This window comes from Bombina bombina, chromosome 2 (assembly GCF_027579735.1).
Source record: "Bombina bombina isolate aBomBom1 chromosome 2, aBomBom1.pri, whole genome shotgun sequence".
NCBI classification, from domain to species: Eukaryota; Metazoa; Chordata; class Amphibia; order Anura; family Bombinatoridae; genus Bombina; species Bombina bombina.
Window position 1 is genome coordinate 142,128,958 of NC_069500.1, and position 6,082 is coordinate 142,135,039.

The window sequence follows — 6,082 nt, forward strand, 5'->3', positions numbered from 1 at the left end:
CGTAAAAAGTCTTTTAAATCTTCTCTCTCTACAGATGAATTTTTAAATGAACACCATCATTCTGATTCTTTGGACTCTTCTGGTTCAGAGGATTCTGTCTCAGAGATTGATGCTGATAAATCTTCATATTTATTTAAGATGGAATTTATTCGCTCTTTACTTAAAGAAGTACTAATTGCTTTAGAAATAGAGGATTCTAGTCCTCTTGATACTAATTCTATACGTTTGGATAAGGTTTTTAAAGCTCCTGCGGTTATTCCAGAAGTCTTTCCTGTTCCTAATGCTATTTCTGCAGTAATTGCTAAGGAATGGGATAGATTGGGTAATTCATTTACTCCTTCTAAACGTTTTAAGCAATTATATCCTGTTCCGCCTGACAGATTAGAATTTTGGGACAAAATCCCTAAAGTTGATGGGGCTATTTCTACCCTTGCTAAACGTACTACCATTCCTACATCAGATGGTACCTCGTTTAAGGATCCTTTAGATAGAAAAATTGAATCTTTTCTAAGAAAAGCTTATCTATGTTCAGGTAATCTTCTTAGACCTGCTATATCATTGGCTGATGTTGCTGCAGCTTCAACTTTTTGGTTGGAAACTCTAGCGCAACAAGTAACAAATCGTGATTCTCATGATATTATTATTCTTCTCCAGCATGCTAATAATTTCATCTGTGATGCCATTTTTGATATTATTAGAGTTGATGTTAGATTTATGTCTCTGGCTATCTTAGCCAGAAGAGCTTTATGGCTTAAGACTTGGAATGCTGATATGGCTTCTAAATCAACTCTACTTTCCATTTCTTTCCAGGGAAATAAATTATTTGGTTCTCAGTTGGATTCTATTATTTCAACTGTTACTGGTGGGAAAGGAACTTTTTTACCACAGGATAAAAAGTCTAAAGGTAAAAACAGGGCTAACAATCGTTTTCGTTCCTTTCGTTTCAACAAAGAACAAAAGCCTGATCCTTCGTCCTCAGGAGCAGTTTCAGTTTGGAAACCATCCCCAGTCTGGAATAAATCCAAGCCTGCTAGAAAGGCAAAGCCTGCTTCTAAGTTCACATGAAGGTACGGCCCTCATTCCAGTTCAGCTGGTAGGGGGCAGGTTACGTTTTTTCAAAGAAATTTGGATCAAATCTGTTCACAATCTTTGGATTCAGAACATTGTTTCAGAAGGGTACAGAATTGGTTTCAAGATGAGACCTCCTGCAAAGAGATTTTTTCTTTCCCATGTCCCAGTAAATCCAGTGAAAGCTCAAGCATTTCTGAATTGTGTTTCAGATCTAGAGTTGGCTGGAGTAATTATGCCAGTTCCAGTTCCGGAACAGGGGATGGGGTTTTATTCAAATCTCTTCATTGTACCAAAGAAGGAGAATTCCTTCAGACCAGTTCTGGATCTAAAATTATTGAATCGTTATGTAAGGATACCAACGTTCAAGATGGTAACTGTAAGGACTATATTGCCTTTTGTTCAGCAAGGGAATTATATGTCCACAATAGATTTACAGGATGCATATCTGCATATTCCGATTCATCCAGATCATTATCAGTTCCTGAGATTCTCTTTTCTAGACAAGCATTACCAATTTGTGGCTCTACCGTTTGGCCTTGCTACAGCTCCAAGAATTTTCACAAAAATTCTCGGTGCCCTTCTGTCTGTAATCAGAGAACAGGGTATTGTGGTATTTCCTTATTTGGACGATATCTTGGTACTTGCTCCGTCTTTACATTTAGCAGAGTCTCATACGAATCGACTTGTGTTGTTTCTTCAAGATCATGGTTGGAGGATCAATTTACCAAAAAGTTCTTTGATTCCTCAAACAAGGGTAACCTTTCTGGGTTTCCAGATAGATTCAGTGTCCATGACTCTGTCTTTAACAGACAAGAGACGTCTAAAATTGATTACAGCTTGTCGAAACCTTCAGTCACAATCATTCCCTTCGGTAGCCTTATGCATGGAAATTCTAGGTCTTATGACTGCTGCATCGGACGCGATCCCCTTTGCTCGTTTTCACATGCGACCTCTTCAGCTCTGTATGCTGAACCAATGGTGCAGGGATTACACGAAGATATCTCAATTAATATCTTTAAAACCGATTGTTCGACACTCTCTAACGTGGTGGACAAATCACCATCGTTTAATTCAGGGGGCTTCTTTTGTTCTTCCGACCTGGACTGTAATTTCAACAGATGCAAGTCTCACAGGTTGGGGAGCTGTGTGGGGATCTCTGACGGCACAAGGAGTTTGGGAATCTCAGGAGGTGAGATTACCGATCAATATTTTGGAACTCCGTGCAATTTTCAGAGCTCTTCAGTTTTGGCCTCTTCTGAAGAGAGAATCGTTCATTTGTTTTCAGACAGACAATGTCACAACTGTGGCATACATCAATCATCAAGGAGGGACTCACAGTCCTCTGGCTATGAAAGAAGTATCTCGAATTTTGGTTTGGGCGGAATCCAGCTCCTGTCTAATCTCTGCGGTTCATATCCCAGGTGTAGACAATTGGGAAGCGGATTATCTCAGTCGCCAAACGTTGCATCCGGGCGAATGGTCTCTTCACCCAGAGGTATTTCTTCAGATTGTTCAATTGTGGGGGCTCCCAGAGATAGATCTGATGGCCTCTCATCTAAACAAGAAACTTCCCAGGTATCTGTCCAGATCTCGGGATCCTCAGGCGGAGGCAGTGGATGCATTATCACTTCCTTGGAAGTATCATCCTGCCTATATCTTTCCGCCTCTAGTTCTTCTTCCAAGAGTAATCTCCAAGATTCTGAGGGAATGCTCGTTTGTTCTGCTAATAGCTCCGGCATGGCCTCACAGGTTTTGGTATGCGGATCTTGTCCGGATGGCATCTTGCCAGCCATGGACTCTTCCGTTAAGACCAGACCTTCTGTCACAAGGTCCTTTTTTCCATCCGGATCTGAAATCCTTAAATTTAAAGGTATGGAGATTGAACGCTTGATTCTTGGTCATAGAGGTTTCTCTGACTCCGTGATTAATACTATGTTACAGGCTCGTAAATCTGTATCTCGAGAGATATATTATAGAGTCTGGAAGACTTATATTTCATGGTGTCTTTCTCATCATTTTTCTTGGCATTCTTTTAGAATACCGAGAATTTTACAATTTCTTCAGGATGGTTTGGATAAGGGTTTGTCCGCAAGTTCTTTGAAAGGACAAATCTCTGCTCTTTCTGTTCTTTTTCACAGAAAGATTGCTATTCTTCCTGATATTCATTGTTTTGTACAAGCTTTGGTTCGTATAAAACCTGTCATTAAGTCAATTTCTCCTCCTTGGAGTTTGAATTTGGTTCTGGGAGCTCTTCAAGCTCCTCCGTTTGAACCTATGCATTCATTGGACATTAAATTACTTTCTTGGAAAGTTTTGTTCCTTTTGGCCATCTCTTCTGCTAGAAGAGTTTCTGAATTATCTGCTCTTTCGTGTGAGTCTCCTTTTCTGATTTTTCATCAGGATAAGGCGGTGTTGCGAACTTCTTTTGAATTTTTACCTAAAGTTGTGAATTCCAACAACATTAGTAGAGAAATTGTGGTTCCTTCATTATGTCCTAATCCTAAGAATTCTAAGGAGAAATCATTGCATTCTTTGGATGTTGTTAGAGCTTTGAAATATTATGTTGAAGCTACGAAATCTTTCCGTAAGACTTCTAGTCTATTTGTTATCTTTTCCGGTTCTAGGAAAGGCCAGAAAGCTTCTGCCATTTCTTTGGCATCTTGGTTGAAATCTTTAATTCATCTTGCCTATGTTGAGTCGGGTAAAACTCCGCCTCAAAGAATTACAGCTCATTCTACTAGGTCAGTATCTACTTCCTGGGCGTTTAGGAATGAAGCTTCGGTTGACCAGATCTGCAAAGCAGCAACTTGGTCTTCTTTGCATACTTTTACTAAATTCTACCATTTTGATGTATTTTCTTCTTCTGAAGCAGTTTTTGGTAGAAAAGTTCTTCAGGCAGCGGTTTCAGTTTGAATCTTCTGCTTATGTTTTTTGTTAAACTTTATTTTGGGTGTGGATTATTTTCAGCAGGAATTGGCTGTCTTTATTTTATCCCTCCCTCTCTAGTGACTCTTGTGTGGAAAGATCCACATCTTGGGTAGTCATTATCCCATACGTCACTAGCTCATGGACTCTTGTTAATTACATGAAAGAAAACATAATTTATGTAAGAACTTACCTGATAAATTCATTTCTTTCATATTAACAAGAGTCCATGAGGCCCACCCTTTTTTGTGGTGGTTATGATTTTTTTGTATAAAGCACAATTATTCCAATTCCTTATTTTATATGCTTCGCACTTTTTCTTATCACCCCACTTCTTGGCTATTCGTTAAACTGATTTGTGGGTGTGGTGAGGGGTGTATTTATAGGCATTTTAAGGTTTGGGAAACTTTGCCCCTCCTGGTAGGAATGTATATCCCATACGTCACTAGCTCATGGACTCTTGTTAATATGAAAGAAATGAATTTATCAGGTAAGTTCTTACATAAATTATGTTATATATATACACATAAATACATATGTATACATTTATAGACATATACAGGTAGCCCTCAGTTTACGCCGGGGTTAGGTTCAAGGAGGAATGGTTGTAAATCTAAACCGTTGTAAATTGAAACCCAGTTTATAATGTAAGTCAATAGGAAGTGAGGGAGATAGGTTCCAGGCCCCTCTCAAAATTGTCATAAGTAACACCTAATACATTTTTTTTAAAGCTTTGAAATGAAGACTTTAAATGCTAAACAGCATTATAAACCTAATAAAATAATCACACAACACAGAATATATAATTAAACTTAGTTAAATTAAAAAAAACATTTACTAAACAGCATTATAAACCTAATAAAAAAATCACACAACACAGACTTTACTTGCATTTTTCTGCAAACAGTTCTTTCTATGCATTCCAATCTGGACTGATTTATAGACAGGAAGATCTTGTTCCTTTGAAATCTACTCGATAGCTCAGGTCTGGTTAAATTCATTAATTTCAGCTTGCTTGGCTTGCTGCAACACAAGCGGACAGCTCCACCTACTGGCTATTTTAATAAATGCACTGCTTCTCAATGCTTTTCAATAGCAGTCACATGACTGGAAAAAAAAGGTTGTTATTCTGAAACGGTGTAAATTGAACCGTTGTAAAACGAGGGCCACCTGTATATAAGTGTATTGGAGCCCTTTGCTGTCAAGTAGATGAAAAAATGTAAAATCATATTTATGCAATTTTCATATTTAATAAAGTGTTTAACTATGGTTATACTGTACATTTTTTACGTTACAATATTCTTCACAAAGGGGGATTTGTTTGTATATATCTATACATATATATATATATATATATATATATATATATATATATATATATATATATATATATATATATATACATATACACCAAAAAAAAATCATAGAACATATTCTGCTATGTGAAGAAAATTGGAATGTGAAATATTCATATTTCTTGTCAGGTTAGTGGCCTTGGTTAAAAGTGGTTGGGTTTGCACGTAAGGGTGTTAGCTTTTTTTCCCACTTTCACACTCCATTGAAGTCTATGGGGTAATAAGGTAACGTGGTCACAATATTTGAAGTTCGGATTTTTGCGATTGTCGGGTAAGAGCTTATCCGAAAACATTTTACTTTCAACTTGTAATACACGCGCATGAGTCGGAGCTATAATGGGGCTCCACTTGTAATCTAGCCCTTAACCCCTTTACACCATTAAGACATTTCATGCCGTCCTAACAGCGCTGGGCTTTAAAGCCGTTAGAATGGCATATAACGTCCTACCATATACAGCGTCCTGCAGCTTCACCCTTTGACATAGGCTAGGATCGGCCTGGGTGGCGTGCCTAGCAGTGTTGTCAATTCCCCATGATACGATCCCAGCCTTAAAGGGACATACATATACACTCGTTTTTTCTTTGAATAAATGTTTTGTAGATGATCCATTTATATAGCCCATAAAGGTTTTTTTTTTTAAGTTTTGCTTATTTTTAAACATTGCTCTGATTTTCAGACTCCTAACCAAGCCCCAAAGTTTAAGGAGAATACCGACGTATACCTACTCCAG